The 16,306-nt window shown below is 37.4% G+C and overlaps 1 protein-coding gene across 1 annotated transcript in view; it reads right to left on the minus strand.

Moving 5' to 3' along the window:
- The window catches only part of GADL1 (glutamate decarboxylase like 1), a 165,322-nt gene that overhangs the window by 25,142 nt on the left and 123,874 nt on the right, over positions 1-16,306 (minus strand). The gene's annotated exons all lie outside the window — the stretch shown is intronic.

Raw genomic sequence — 16,306 nt, forward strand, 5'->3', positions numbered from 1 at the left:
TTACCCTTGACAGGTTTGTGCACAATATACATTTTGCTTATTTATTTTGGTAATTGGGATTTTTGTTTATTGCTTATTTTAAATTTTTTTTCATTTTAATTTTCAAGGCAAACAGAATATTATACTATCTCATACAGTAATTTTTTCAATCTAGAAAAAAACAAATTATACTTCTGTTAAGGAAGGATTTTTTTTTTTTTTTTTTTGTAGAAGGATGGTTAATGAAAAACCCTTTTCCCCACTCATCATTGAGTTCTTCCAACAAAACAACCAAAGACCAACAGACCTCAAGGGGTAATTTATTAGTCCACATCCCAAGCAATATTTAAATTCACTCTTAATCCTGTGTTTACTTGAAGCTTACAGGGGATGCCAACTGACATTTGGGCAACAATATGAGGAAACCAATGTGAATCCCAAATATAAACGAACATAAAAAATAATGAAAACCTCATTGGCTTCTTAACTATTAAACCTGTAAAGACATGTCTTCCTATGTAGGCTTTGGCTAAGTCATAAATTGCAAGAAAACAAGCGAGCTCCTTGTATATTTAAATCCATTTATGAGGTTCCTCACTCAGCACCTTTGTTTTAGTGGGTCTTCAGAATAAAGTAACTAGAACATTGGCTAATCAGAGTACAGGAAGCAAGTTGCTTAAAATGACATCACTATTTTGTTAGGGGCATGCTAAATGTTACGGCCACCTACAGAAGTTCCCCAGGAAGACTGGGGGCCACTGGCATTACCAATTGTATTCTCTGTCTTCCACCCTCAAGTGATAAATTCACCTAGTGACACACAAGCTTCTCTGAAACAGCATCTGATTGTGAATGTGACCCTCAGATGAGTAAAAACTCTTTGAATAAAAAGAGAAGAGAACATGTAATGGCTTGCTTTTGAAGTGTGGCTCCATCCTTTTTCGCCTTCTCCATGGGTTACAAGTCCAGCATAGTGTAAGGCGCAGAAAGTCTGCCATTTTATTTTTATCAAGATGTGTAAAGAGGAACCCGTGTGCAAGCCTTTTGGGGGAACAAACTGTAATTCTGTCCAACTGATGAAATAAAAGTTATCAAGTAATACTATCTTTTAAATTGCTTCAGGAAAGAAAAAAGGAGTATGTTGGGACCACAGTTTGAGGGATTATTCAGTCATGATCATGAGCATTACAAAGCCTAAATCCTAAAGGGAGATGGAAAAGGATCGCCTCCCAGGAATGCCCCTGACTGACTCCGGAATCTACAGGAGCCTGGGAGCAGCAAGAATATGGAGTCCTGGTTCCACAGCAAAGCTGACAGATGACAAAGAGTGTATTACCTCAGTGGCTAAATATTTAAGCTTCATGGAGTGGAAGATATTTGATTGTAAATGAACCAAGAATACAAAATTAAAAAAAAAAAAAAACTGCCTGTGAAATTATACTGCAGACATAAAATCTCAACTGCCTAAGAGCTTCAGTTTTTTAAAAGCCGTGGCTGACAGAGCAAATTAAGCAGTGAGATGTTTACTATGTTCAACAGAGATAAACTGGCAAATGTAGAAGATGTAATTACCCAGCATGTTTTTCTAAAAATGAATTTTAACTCTGTGCCATGAGGGGGCAATGACTTCAGGGCACTGGTTTATTTTCCTTTTTTTTTTTTTTTTTTTTTTTCTTTTTTCCTTTCTGGAAAATAGTCTCCATGTACTTGGAAAGAATTTTTAAAATTTTTCAGTCACATAAAATGGTCAAATATATATTTAAAACAAACAAACAAACAAACAAAAAAAGCAAGAGACTGTCACTGAGAAAGCAGACCAAAAAGGAAGCACTTAGACATTAAAGCATTGCTGAAGAGGATTTTGGATGAAGAATACTGCTTGATCTAGCAAGATATCCAGATGATTAGCATTTCTACCAAAAACTAACCTTTACCTTACTGCAAATTATATCCCAACTATATTTGTCTTGTATACAACAGGAGATAATTATTTATTTACTTGAAGATATATACAGAGATGTTTACATGATGAAACCATCAGCCTGATTTATTAAAGAACCTGTACTCTTTTTCTTGTTAGCAACAATAAAAGAGGATAATTCCAAGCTAACTCTTAGAAGAAGATAGCATTATAAAAATTTAGAATATTTGCATAGAAAAATATTTAATAAGCAAAATATTTCTATAAGCCAGCACTGGAATATATACAAAGATGATTATTCACAGATTAAAAATATGATACAGTAACGGTGAAGACTTTTCCTGTTAGAGAATTTCTTGGGCCTGTCTTAGAATGGCTAACTCCTTTGCAATACCATGAAGACAGGAAATTGTCCATTTTTTGCTTTAGGGTATGGTAGTTATAGAGAATATATACTCACTGAATGGTATTTAATGTGGCAGTTACTTAGATGTTATATGTTTGTTTGTATCCCCCACAAGACCATAAGCTCATTGAGGGCAGGAATCTCTCTTACAACAGTGTCTGACACATTGGAAATGCCCAATAAATATTTGTTAAATGAATGAGTGAATGAAATAAAAGGTAAATATCCACAAACCTCTGTCACGATAGCAAAGGATTTAAACATGTGCCAAAGTACTCTCTTTTTTTCTACTAAAAGAGAGTGAGAGTTAATCATCTGTATACACAATATTCATATACATAGTCCCAAGTCAGCTTTAAATGGTTGGTCCCTTTGTGTGACCCACTACTACGTCACTGGTAGACTTCTATAATACAAGCCTTCTTCTATATTTATGTGTGTGTGTAAAGACCTTAGCTTCTTGATCATTCACACAGTTATCTACCTAGGCTTGGCAGAGGAGACCTAGGGACTGTACAGGAGACAACTGCCCCCCACACTCCCTGGGCAGCAGGGAAATGGTAGCAGCAGAGATGAAATGACTCACCACATTCTTTGGGCACACATGATCTAACTATGTCAACAAGCATTTATTTTCACTTCATCCTTTGATATAATCATGTTTTCATAGATCATGAAAAGAACATGGAGCTTGGTAACAAGAGAACTAAATTTAAGTGTGGAAACTCTGAGCTACTTAACTGATCTGGGCCTCAGTTTCTTCATAGGTAAGATCACAATGATAACAAAAGTGAGTTGACCTTCTAGGATTCTTAGGGAAGTCAAGTGAGATTGTGGATGTGGAAATCCTTGTCAAGCCATAAAACACTCTGTAATGTATAAAGTCATAAAGAAAGGTTTCTTTGTAATGGAATGATTGCAAACATAGTACTGCTTATCCCTCTACAATTTTTGCAGTGTGACTTTGAAGTTCTTCCCATCAAAAGGTGACATGTATGCCTCCACTTCACCTCCTCTCCAGTCTAGGTTGGTCCTGCAATTTGCTTTGGTCCGTAGAAAACAGAAGGGTCTGTGTGCTAGTTCCACGCTGAGCCCTCAAGATATTTGCTCTTGCATATATTTCTTTGCTCTCTTATAACTACCACTGCCAGAACAAGCACAGATTAACCTGATGGAGGACTAGAGATCATGTGGAAGAGAGTTCAGTTGTCCCAGCTGACACCATCCTAGTCCAGCCTACAGCAAGAAACACAGTCAAGATCAGCAGAGCTCCCTACCTGACCCATAGCTGATTATAGGTATGAGTGAGACCAGGCAAGACCAGTAGAACCACCCACATGATCTGTAGATTCACAAGGAATGATAAAAGCTTACTCTGTTAAACCACTGAGTTTTGGGGTAGTTTGTTATGCAGCAATTGCTAACTGATACACCATTATAGCCTTCAACCAGATTCCCTGGGAACATGTCCAGAAAGGAGGGGTCACATGGGCACAAAATGTATGGTTCTTAAGAATCAATGGCAGCTGTATGTTTCAGCTTTTCCCTTCAGCTTTCTTCAGCATTTCCAGGTGGGGGTTAGATACAACTTCTGGCTTACCTCAGGGCTAAAGCTGAAAGCTTCTGGTCTCAACAGAAAGACTATTCTTAATTCACAGAACAGTATGTGAATGGCTATAACTGTGTTTCCAAGGTACAATAAAAAAAGAAAACAAGAAATGACCTCCTGGACCCTATCAAATCTCTTTTTAAGCATGCTGCCTCAATAAAGAGTCAAATACACAGACAGGTCACATTTTAAATATAGCTTCTGAAATCAACCTACCGAGTCTGACATTTAAAAATCAGCTGATACAGGAAAGCAGGAAGGGATTAGTTAGCAAAAGTGGAAAAGGGAATAGATCAGAGGCTAGATCATCAGAAGCCTATGAAAACCATAAATGCTTAGGAAAATTTGCATGGAAAGTGGAAAGGGAATTAAAAAGGAGATGAGAGTGTCCTGTCAAAGTCTTTTTTATGAGTAAGTATATCCTTGTTCACAGAACTCCGGCCGAATACAGCCAAGGCTAAGGTGAGGCCAGTAGTGAATATTCTAAAATAATTACAGACTCATGGTTTAGTGGATTTCTGCCTTATGTTTGCCTTTTGTTTATTTCCCAGGGTATAACCCCTCCCATAGAGTATGCATAAACAGAGGATGAGGACCTGGAACTCCAATCATCCAAATATTTCTCATGATCTGTAGATAAGAGTCACAAAATTACAAAAAAAATGAAGGCATTTGACAACTTCTACAAATATATTTCCACCTTTGCTCAAACAATTCTCTTTATAGACCGTATCTTCTGGATCCCCAGACTTCTGCTTCTTTCTTACCAGAATACACCAGCAGTAAAGCTGCACAGACTATCAACATGTCAGCAAAAATCAAAACGAATATCTGAGCTTAAGATGGGAAGGCCAGGTACCCAGTACCAGCAAATGTAGATAAGATATACTGAGCACATTACTATGTACTGAGCATCATGGTGTTTATTCCTTACCTCTAATTCGTCTCTTCAATAATTCCATGAATTAGGTACTATTACATCTGCTTTACAGCTGAGGCTTGGCAAGATGCAGTAACTTGCCCCAAAAGTTTCATAGCCAGTAATTTGCAAAGCCAAGAGTAAAGTTAAGTTTGGAGGACACTGAAGAACTTCTTTCTCCACAACTATTTAAGCCTCAAGCATTGGCTCCACCCAACATTCTTCGCCTTTCAAACTGATATATTTGTGCAACATGCTACCATCTGCCAAGTATTATCACATACACAGTTGCATGAACCAAGTGTTTCATCTGTCTTCGTGGATCCCTTTTCTTGGCAGAGCTTGGGAGAGCACTCAGCTCCCTGAAGGAGCCACTCCTTAGCTGACGATTTTTCTCTAGCCCACACTTTGCAGCCTCTCCCAGCTCTGCCTTTCATCAGATCTCCATAATCTACGTATTGCTTCATGCTGCCTTTTATCTTTTTTCCTTCCTTCCCTGTCCCCTCAGCAAAAAAACACACTGACTGGGCTTGAGAACTTTAGGATCAGATTGGCTCTGCCAGTAACTGACTAGCATGAGACGTTACCTTACCCTCCGTGAGGGTAATAACAGAATCTGCTTCAGAGACGGAAGTTGAGAGGACTCCATGAAATTATGATGTATGTTACAGTCTTAGCACAGTGTAAGATAACATAGTAAATGTCCAAAAATAAATATAGGCCTTCCATGAACATAGATTTGGTGGAAGGAGATAGTTAAAACTATTACTGGATTTTTATTACTGAGAAAGATATCTTCACAGTGACCCCCTTCAAGAGGACTCTGTTGTATTTCCATAAAGCAAGTCTTCATATTTGTTTGCTGCTTCACAATTTATAAAATACATTCATAAACAGAATCCTGTGCCATCTTTACTTTGTGAGACCTGGTACAAATGTCACCTTTTTGATGAAGTCTTCTTCTCTGAGCTTCCAGAGAAAGACATTAGGGATTGATTCAGCATCTATCCAATCTCCTTTTAAAGTCCCTTCCTACACTGCAGAGGCTTACACATTTCCAAAACTCCTTTATAGTTCAGGAGTCTGATGTGATTTGAGATTTAGCTAACCATGTGCACTCACTTGAGCCATAATTTCAAAATTGAGCTAAGTGGGAGAAGAGCTGTAATGACAGGAACCCATTTTTGCCAGTGAAGATCATGACAGATATGGCTGGATCTATTGCTGCCATTTCTTGTGGCAAAGTCACAATGCAATAGGCCACCTCAGATTGGGCAGGGGCCACACCTCCCAGGACAGCCCAGTGCTGGAGCATGACTTTGAGACATTCGTCTCTTTAGCCTTCCCAATGATTATGTAAATCTTTAATTCTCTATAAATCTCTTTCTTCTTAAATTAGCTGGAGTATATTCTATTTCCTGCACTGGATCTCTAAGCAATTACTTAGAAGAGGAATACTTCTTGTCCTTATTTCTATACCTACAGTTCTTGCCCATAATTCTTGTGACACTTGACTTTTATTGCAGTAACCTTTACATACATTTATCTTTTCCTCAAGTTGGAAGCTTGATGGAAGATGCTATGTCATTTTCATCTTTGATTTTCCCATGTGTTTGACGCAAAGCATTTGCTGAATCTAACTGAGACAGGTTCCCGCAGTGACACTGTGGTAGGTTGAAGGCTAATTTGGAATTAGGTTTTATTATTCCACATTTTATATCTTGTTAAATCATGCCTAAATTTCTAGTTTTAAAAGTGACCATCTTGATTTGTGGTAGATTAGGTTGCTCTTTAGAAATATTTATCCTAACTTCTTCAATTCCATGGGAGTAATGTATTTCCATGCACCATTGACATTGGGTTTGTCCACATGGCTGTATCTGGCTACATGATGGTGGAGTATAGTCTCCACCATATTTTAATGTTGGGCTCTTTTACACTATTTGCTTTGGCCAGTAAAATGTTAGTGGACATGACACAACAGAGACTCTTGAAATGCTCTTGTGCAATTGTGCTTGTGCCCTTGTGCCTCCGTCTTGCCATAAGAACATGCCTCAGTTAGTCCAACAGTTCAAGGAAGAGGAGGATAAGAGGTTCATGGAGCAGAACCCCCCCCCCCAGCTGAGTCCAACCTCAATTAGCCACCCAGGATCTCCCCCTTTCCTGCAGATGTGTGAACAATAAATGCTTACTATTTTATATCACTAAAAATTTGGGATTGTTTCACAGTATTATTATAGCAGTAAGTCATGTTTCTGGAGCATGAGAAATTCTATTTTTCAAAGAAAACTGAATATATTAGAAAAGAGAAGGCACCTTCTTGTATGAAGTTTAACATTTTTCTCTAACACATCCCCTTTCCTTCACACCCATCTTTCTCCTTGAGACTCATCTCCTTCATTTTTATAGCAATATTCATCGCTCTTGCCCCAGCTACTTTGCAATGTTACCTTAAGACTCTTTGTGCCTTATCAATAGATGTTATTCAAGGATTTTGCTTCTCTTCATTAAGCTTTCTTCTCTTCTGTAAGTCTCATTTTTAGGAAATTTTATCACTGTCTCTGGAAAACTCCCAAACTTTCTCTCCAGCCCTGAACTTTTCCTTAAGTCATGCCACTGAGGTCTAGCTACCATCGAACGATCTCGAGCTGGCATTCCTTCTAATATCTCTTACACAAAACTACACACCCACATCCAGCAACATCTTCAAACTTACTCCTCTGTTTCCTCTTATCTACTATCTTCTAGGCCACCCATACACAAAATCTCAGTTTTAAAAAAAATATCTTTTTCTCACCAATACCTTGCAGTTGAAATAGTGGTGGCCTTAATAAGCACTCCACAGGAATTATGTAGGTTAGAGGACCTTCTAGTAGCTAGGAATACTATTTGTAATCATTTTTGTAAAGCAAAGAGTGACTTGGTAATGTGACTTTGTCTGAATGCATTCTCTAATTTCAGAAATTTTAGTCTACACATTTTTCTTGAATTGAAGGCAGGGTGTCAACGGACAGAAGGTGGAGCCTCACCTACACTAATAAAAAAGATTTACCAAATAAAATCATTCGCTGGAAGAGAGAAGACATAGGGGAACTGCGGCCATTCCCACTTTGATTCACACAAAAAATGTCTAATATCCTGTGCTGTTCTATTAAAAAATCAATGGCTAATAAAAAAAGGTAAGCAGTGTTAACTCAGATTGGCAAAATGGGGATTAAAATTTACCATGCAGAACACAGCCCACAAAAACACTTTGCAACTGGATTTCTTTTTCCATTCAAAAAAGATATAACACTATCAGTTTTCATATAGGCATTTAATGAAGAACCTTTGAAGAGACCCGGGATATAAATCTTATGTTGTGTGCTGTATTTACTCATTAAAAAAAGGAGCTTTCCTCTAAATACGGCTGAATTTTTCTCACATTGTACATTATTGAGAGCTGTTCCAGCATGGACAGCAATGAGAATTCTGAGAAAAGCCTCCAAGGAGAAGGCAGCTAGAGCTACCAGGGCTCCTTCCAAAGCTGCTGAGTTACAATTGACTCAGGGAGTATTTGGTGAATTCTAGGCATGAACAACAACTAAGTTTACCGAATATATGTGGGGTTTATTGACAAAACAAGCGGCTAAGACTTCTTCCAGGCACCCAATATCCGTTGCACACGCACATTTTCACATTCCATTAGCTGCAGAACCTGGGGTTATTTATGTTTATTTTTATTGCTTGGTACATTTTAGCTCCTGCACCAGCCATGCTTTTTGCACGAATGGATTTTTGGTAAGTTTCCTTCCCTGACTCTGTAGCTGACCCTTACACTTTACACAAAAGATCTTTGAGTCTAGACCAGACTTTATCCAATTGAAAATATCAATCCTTAGCTGATTGTAGTGATCAAAAAGAAGGCTGGCATGAGACTTTTAGGGGTGTCTGTGTGTAGGAGGGACGTGGGCAGAGAGAAAATTTTGATACTGGGCCAGAAGTGACTGAAAAAACCACCTGGAGCACTTATTCTACACCATATGCACAACAGAGCGTCCCCTCCATTCAGGACCACTACCAACTAGGCTCAACCCTCTGGTTAGCATTTTTAAAGACAATTTTGAAACAGTACAGCACATTAAAATGCTGCATTTCACACGATATATGACATGAAGTTTATATATGCACATATATGTATAGAAGTTTTATGTTTGTAATATTTGGGGCCATGGGAGCAATGAGACTCTAAGAAAAGAGAACATCTGGAACTAAGGCGCAAAAGAGACAGCTGAGACCTTGAGCACAGACCTTGCAGGTGTGACCTGCACAGGTGAGAGGTGTGGCTGCAAGAGGAGGCAAAGTTCATGTCACCAAATGCCTTGACTGCCCTGCTTAGGAACTTGTGTTTTACAGAGAAGGAAGTGGGAAGGTCTGTAGAAGGTGGAACAAAAAGATTCCAGGGCTGCTGTTTATACATGACCTCTAACAGCACGAAGAGAAGCTTGGGGCAGAGGAAATGCTAGGAGCACAGGGACCACATTGAGACAGTTTATGGCAGCAATCTAGGCAAGAAGAGAAGAGTGAGGACATAGGTTTACAAAAGCTTTCTTTGTCTACTCAGTACTTTAATAGAAAGTTCCTTTGAAAGACTAAATTCAAAGCTTCCATTCAAAGTTTCCATTTTTCCAAATCGTCATTACATGAAAAAAATGCACAAGCATATCTGAGTTCTATACTTCAACAAACTGACCTGGAAAATCAGAGATTAAAATTTAACAAAAACTATTTTTATAAGCTTATAAACTTTTAAAAATTCAATACACTTTATACCCCTTGTTCTTAAAAAATCTCTCTACATAACCTATAATTATTGTGTCAATTAAAAATATCTGCATATAAATATATGTATATGCACATTCAAATGATCACGTTTGTGTGTGTATATGTATATGTGTGTTTATATGTATATAGATGCTCCTAGACTTATGATGGGGTTATATATTGATTAGTATTGTATATTAAATTTAGTACACCTAACCTACTGAACTTTATAGTTTAGCCTAGCCTACCTTACACATGCTCAGGCACTTACATTAGCCTGCAGCTGGGCAAGATCATCTAACACAAAGCCTATTTTATAACAAATGCTTGAATATCTCCTGTAATTTATTGAGTATTGTATATTACATCACAGTTGCAACAGTTTTGTATCATTGTAAAGTCAAAAAATTGCAAGTTTAACCATTGTAACTACATTGATATCTCTATCTATACCTATATCTTATATGATCTTTAGTCAGCTTTTGACCAGAAAATTTTAATTTAGCAAATGAAGAAATGTGAGGGTACCAAATAGTATCTTTTTTGAAATGATGTAGAATTTGGTTATATATATTAGGAAAATCTCATTTGCTTTATAAATAAGTTCAATAATACAAAAGAAAATGCCTCTCTATTGCTATGTTTTTTCCTTTATAACAAAAAGAACTGAAGTTTTATTGTATATGGTATTCCTATTAAATTAACTTTAAACTTATTAATGATGACAAGACTTTAAATATTTTAATATTAATTTTATGACAATAGCATAAACATTTTAATAATATAAAAATTAAATTTTAATTTTAATTTTGATGCTATTTTGTGATAATAGCATAAAATGTTTAATATTTTATTAAATTTATGTTTGTATGTTTGTAATTTATAAATATATGTTTTATATTATATTGATATTAACATATTAATATCTATCTTTAACAAAGTAATGAAGCAATTTTATATTTAAACTTCATACCAAAAAAATTAAAAAAGGAAACATTTTTTGAAAGACATTTTAAAATGTAGCTCTCTTAAATAATAACAGATGATATGAAGTAAAAATTCTCTGAATAGAGTTATAGTATATTTTACATCCAAGGTATTTTCTTTGCTCAAACTGTAAGAAGATACACACTAGAAACTAATTTCTAAGACATGATCTGGTAGACTCTGGTGTTCCTATAACTGAAATCATAGCTCGGTTTTGCAATATTTCTGTTAGATTACACTTGCAACGTATGAGAAGAATAATGTATAAGAAAAATAAAACTGCAGGACTACTGCATTATAAACCGAAAACCAAACTGAGCTTTCTTTTCTAAAAACTGAAGAGCGATTCAGAGTAGTTACATTTTCCTATCTCTCCTGTCATCTTTCCTAAAACCCCAGTCCCTAATTATAATTCTTCTATACACTTTGATGAACATTTTATTATAAAAATGACTCAACAAGAGAGATGTAGCCCACACACCCAGAAGAGTGCCTGACACACAATAGGTGCTAAATATATATTTTTTGAATGAATGGGAAGATTCAAATGAGAACTTTGTGTGTCTGATCATCTTTTTACACTTAAGAATTATTAACTCATGTGACAGACACGATTGGTACCAAATTCACTAGCCACAATATTCTCATCCACTTCGGTATCACCTGGATTATTGGCTCCCCCAGGTTGTACTGAAAAACAATCTCCATTCTGAGTGATGCAGTCAGTATTACAGTTGACCAAAGCAAGCTCTGTTATGGTACTGCCAGCGCTTGCATTATTCCTACCCTCTAAAACAAGAGATATTGCCATTTGCAGGACATCCCAGATAGGGGGACACTTTCATAAGAAACAAATCACGAACGAAGGATAGATAGTAGGAAAAGTCTGAACCAAGACAGAGGGAGGTGTAGTCATCTGAAGTCATACTTGTAAATTATGACTCTTTTTTTCCCCCTGAATTCTGAACTGATGACGACTTGGCTGGCAGGACCACAACAAGACAGCAACTTACAACGCCAACTCTGCCAGATTTACACAAAACAGAAAAGTCCCCTCCGTGGCAGTATTAAAAGATGCCTTCCTTATTAAGCCTCCCTTGTCCTGAAAAATCTCCCCAACAGATCACCATTCAGAAGAAGCAATGGCTCTCAGCCCTTCCTGCACATCAGAAGCCAGATAAAAAAACTGATCGTAGGCCTTCACTACAGACCAATCCAATCACACTCTCAGGAGGAGCAGTCATATTTATTATATAAAACTTCTACAGGTGAGATGATGGGCAAAGAAAGTAAAAACCACTATGTCCCTAGGAAACCACTATAAGCATATAAGTCAGTCATCCAAAAGAGTAACATATAAATTAATGCCTTAATTCACTGATTCATTCAGCAAACGTTTATTGTGCATCTACTATGCAATAGTAACAATATGAGAAAATACAAGGAAGTAAGAACATTAAAATTAACCTCATTATTAGACAGCCAATACCAGAGCTGGCTTCACAGGTTTATAACCTGTGCCCTCGGAAGGGCATGCTTGATTTAATGCTCAGCTATCACCATCTTAAAATTTTGCATAATTTTGGAACAAGGGGTCTCATATTTTTATTTTGCACTAGGCTCTCTGCTAGCCAGGCTTGGAAAATTGAAGCTCAAACCTGACTAATCCCAAAGTGACACGTTTGCTACACTATCTTCATCTCCCTGCCCATCAACAGCATCATTGATACAAATGAGTGAATCTTTGTTGATAATGGGGTTGCAATGCTCCAGCCCTGTGCAAACACTCATCAGTGATTTCCTCTTGTGGTAATTTCTCATTGTTCCTCTCATCCCTCGCTTGACACCATGTTTTCCAACCCCCCAAAATGTTGCTATATCATGGTACCTGCTGAGACAGGGGAAGCCAATTGTCGCAGGAGTATATGGAAAGGGTACTCACACTTGAGTGTCAGGAAATAACTTCCTGGGCAAGCCAAGGGGCTGACAGTCTAATTTTAAGGTGAAGTCAAACATAAAAATTTCCTATATACTAGGTCAAAAGCTATAAGTGGCTTAGAAAAGGTGGGATCATTTCCATAGTCCTTCAGAGGAGGAAAAAGTATACATAAATGAGGAAGTTGCACATAAAGTGAACCTTAGAGAATGAAGAGGTGGTAGAGGAAGCAGCATGACACCTGGGGTAAAGGGAGCACTGTGAGAAAATGCAAAGAAATAAGAATGCTAACATTCACCCCTTGTTATCAACACTGAGCACCAGGGGTGGCTTCAATGGTATGCAACCTGTGCAGTCACACAAGACCCCAAGCCACCAAGGGCCCCATGCTTAGTCATGCTTTATTTACTATTGCCATCTTGAAATTTTTGATAATTTTTGAAAAAGGGGTCTGCAAATTTTTATTTTGCACTGGGCTCTGCAAATTATGTAGCCAGTCCTACTCAGTGCTGTGTAAAGTGGCTTGCATGCACTATCCCATTTAGTCCCTGAAAATCCACAGCATATCGCATTCCTGCAACATTATGGATGAGGAAACAGGCATGGGGTGGTGATGTACTTTGCCAAAAGGAACAGCATAAAGAAGTAATGAAGCCAGGACTTGAACCTGGGTTTTTCTGACTGCCAAGCCAGTGTGTTCAATGACAGCGGTGTGCTGGCTTTCCAAGTAAAGACAGGAGCAGGTGGCTGAGTTGGCTAGAGTGCAGGGGACATGAACAGGATTAGCAGGAGAGACAGGTAAGAAGGTTTAGTTAAAACAGATCATTGCAGTCTCTGAATGATTACAGACTCTTTCCTATGGGACAGGGGGAAATAGGAGAGAATAATATAATCAGGGTTGGATTTTAGGAAGTCTATTATTGTCACAGTGCATAAGGCACTTTGGAGAGTGACAGACAGAAAAGCATGAAGGAGACATTTGGGGTTCATATAGTTCTTCAAACATGAGGTGACAGGATTAATAATAATTAAAGCTAATGTTTACCAAGCTTTTACTCTGTGCCAGGCAGTGTGCTAAGCACTTTACATAAATTATATTATCCAATCCCCATCAACATTGATGGTAGGTAATTTTTAATATCTCCATGATTTTGATGAAAAAATGCAGGTGAAGAAAATTTACCATGGTCACACAGCTGAGTGGCAGAGGCATCATTTATTTGACCTCAGAACCAGCGATTTAAATGCCAATAAAAGTCTTAACAATATGTATTTTTAAATTAAAAACGTCTGTAAACCACAGATGAAAAATTAAAAATATATAATATTAAAGAATGCTATTTTATAAAGCAGCCAGGAGGGTAGAGTTTTAGCAGATTTGAGAATCCATTATAAAGCAATATCATTTAAATCCTTTGGTTCCTGGCACAAAAGCAGAAACAGATCAATAGAACAGATTGGAAAATCAAGAAATAGAATAGTTTTTTAAAATGTAATACACGATAACACAAGCTTCCCATAATAAAAGTGTTAGGAAGAATTACTTAATAAGTCAAATTAGAATAACTGCATAATAATTTGGGGAAATAATAGATCCACAAAATAACCTCCACATGGAGTAAGGAGTTAAATACAAGAACTGAATGACAGAAAAACCAGCAGGAGATGGAATAGAATATTTATCAGATTTGTGAAAAAAAAAAAAAAAAACAGTAACTTCAGCTTTGAAGCAGTGGAATAAATCATGAAGGGAAAGATTGACAGATTTGAATACATAAAAAATTTAAAACTTCTGTACAATGAAAAAACAGCAAGACTAAAATAAAAAGGGCATTATACTGAGGGCAATATTTGCATTCCGTGTGACGAAGAGAGCTTTAAAACCCAAACTATATTATCCTCGTTCAAATTTATAAGAAAAACATCCGATCTCAAAATATAAATATGTTAAATATGGAAAAAGGAACTACATTGAGAAATAATCAATAAAGAGAAAAAATAAAAATTGTTCACCTTACCAACAATTAATAAATATATACATATATGCATAACAATATAAAAGCAAGGCAAACAAGATAGAATTTCTACCTTCCTAATTAATCCTGTACCCCTCCTTTGGCTTGAGGGAAATTTCTCCTCTGAATGCTACCTCTGCAACACCCAATTTTGTCACAGTTAGACTGAACCCTGTGTACTCATTTCTTACTGATCGCATTGTAAACGGATACAAACTTCTTAAAAATTAGTAATACATAGCTAATCAAGCTCCAAAATCACACTGATTTTTCATAATCAGAAATTACACGTTGAGCACTTTATCTTCTGAAAATAATAAAAGCAAAAGTAGAGTGAGCAAAAAAATGTTCATCCATTGTTGTCCACAATGGCAAAATATTGGAAACAACCTTAAACACCCAGAATTACGGCTTTATGAACTGTGACACAGACTATTTATTATCTAGGGTAAGACATTTTAGGCTTTTGTTTTTAGGAATTTATTCCAAAGGGATGGGGAAAGAGACAGGGAAGTAGCTTGAGGGGAAGGCAATAGTGAGCAAAAATTATGTAATTATTTTCTTTGTCAAAGCCTGGATATATTTAGTCAATTGAAGGGAGCAAGATATTAGAGGAAAAGAGAATGAAAATTTGAGAAGAAGAGAGAGAAAAAAGAGAGGAGAGAAGGAGGAGAGGGGAGGGGAGAGGAGGAGAGGGGAGGGGAGAGGAAGAGAGGGGAGAGACTGCTGAGATTTCAGGGGGAATGATGTACCAGGCAGAAAAGGAGCCTCAAAGGCAAAAGTAGAAGTTTGCTGAGGAGAGGAGACCCATGACTTCCCTCTGAAGTGAAGACGAAGAAAGAGAAACAGAAACATGTTTGAAGTGAAGAAAGGAACAATTTGATCCTTTGAGACTTTCTGATTCAGGTGAGCCTTTCTTGGTGTGGCAGAAACAAGTAGTCCTGACACCTGTGATGCTGTAATCCTATAACCTTTTAACAGCATTTGTTCAGTCAGTATTCACTGTGTCCTGTCCCAGCTATGAAAGGAAAAATGAGCAAAAGTGCCACCAGGGGGCAGGTTTGGCACTGGCAAAGAAACTTCAAAGACACATGAAAAAAAAAAATCTTTTTTTTTTTTTTCGGCACAGGGTCCATTCTTTGTTTTGCAACAATAAATACCGCATCAAGTCCAGAGCAATTTTCTTAATGGTTGTGCTGTGGGTATGAATTTTGCTCCATAAACTCAGGTGCGCAAGAAATGTCACAGCATTGTATTTTATTTCCTTTAAATAAAATTAAATCCAACCTTAAGCCACCATTCTACTCGGCCAGGTTAAAAGTCAATCTCAGTCATTCTTACAGCTCCCACAGCCCCAAAGGGTCCTGAAGAGGTAATGAGGAGTCTTAGTGAATGCCAATGTTTAGGTCATTGGTTCATCCTTGTCACCAGGGAACTACTTATGATCTGAACCAACATGATTTCTTAGTATACTGTGTCTGTGCTGTAACCTTACCTGTTAGGATATAAGAAGAAGTTCCAATGTCTGGAATACACACACACACACACACACACATGGGCCCAGACATCCTCCTAGGCCACTCAAAGCCAGGAAGCTGAGAGTGATTCACACTTGTGGAATCACTCCTGCACCCTTCCTTTGACTTGCATGAAATTTTTCCTCCCTCCCCTGTGCCTGCCTCTCTGCCTCCTATAGGGTCTCAACCTGGGCTACCTTGGGCTTTCAGAAAA

Source organism: Microcebus murinus, chromosome 1 (genome assembly GCF_040939455.1).
Source record: "Microcebus murinus isolate Inina chromosome 1, M.murinus_Inina_mat1.0, whole genome shotgun sequence".
In the NCBI taxonomy this organism is placed as follows: Eukaryota; Metazoa; Chordata; class Mammalia; order Primates; family Cheirogaleidae; genus Microcebus; species Microcebus murinus.